The following is a 674-nucleotide window of genomic DNA, read 5'->3' as shown; positions in this document are numbered from 1 at the left end:
CCCCGCGGGGGCCCCTCCGCGCCCCTCCCCGGCCTCTCACCTGGGGTCCCTCGCCTCCCCGGGCAGCCTAGGGGTGCGACCCGGCGGCGGGAGAGCCGAGCACACGCCGCCGCGCGCAGCCGAGGCGACGTGCCGGGGTCTGGAGGCGGCTTGATTGGCTCCGACAGCCTTCCTCCCGCCGGATCCCCCTGCTCCTCTCAAACCCAGAACCCGGGTCGTTCCCTTTCAAAACCTGCGCTCACAAAGGGATCTAAGAGCCCCGGCCACACCAAAGAAAGCCCGAGTTCATGTGACCGGCTCCGTGCAGCCCGGGTGCCCGAGACGCGGGGCTGTGGTTCCAAGGGTGACCAGGGGGCTGGGTGCTTTTGTGAAATGCCCGAGTGTTGTTGTCGACATGAAAGGACACAATTCCGAGAATCATAGAGTGCTGGGGCTGGAAGGGGCCGGACCCGTCATCTGGGAGGAAACTGAGGCCGAGCGGGAAGGGACTTGTTTACCCTCAATTGCAGTGCCAGCCCCTTGTCGGAACGCTCTTTCTAACCTTGAGGGATCCCCCAAAAGAAGTGGTAGAGCTTCGAGGTGACGGCCCCCTTTTCCTGGACAGGTTCACTTAGAGCTTAATTATGGAATGCCTACCAGGTGGCAAGAACTGGGGGTGGGGTGTTGGGAGCGGC

General features: G+C 63.8%; 1 protein-coding gene across 1 annotated transcript in view; it reads right to left on the bottom strand.

The window, feature by feature from the left end:
* The window catches only part of ZNF777 (zinc finger protein 777), a 37,015-nt gene extending 36,900 nt beyond the window's left edge, over positions 1-115 (bottom strand). Inside the window, exon 1 of the mRNA XM_029954512.1 lies at positions 41-115. The gene's annotated coding sequence lies outside the window, so the exon portion shown is untranslated. The remainder of the gene's footprint in view (positions 1-40) is intronic.
* Between the last annotated feature and the right edge of the window lie 559 nt (positions 116-674).

The sequence above is a fragment of the Suricata suricatta genome, chromosome 2, assembly GCF_006229205.1.
Source record: "Suricata suricatta isolate VVHF042 chromosome 2, meerkat_22Aug2017_6uvM2_HiC, whole genome shotgun sequence".
Classification (NCBI taxonomy): domain Eukaryota; kingdom Metazoa; phylum Chordata; class Mammalia; order Carnivora; family Herpestidae; genus Suricata; species Suricata suricatta.
The sequence above is the reverse complement of the archived record's forward strand: the minus strand, read 5'-3'. Positions and strand labels throughout refer to the sequence as shown.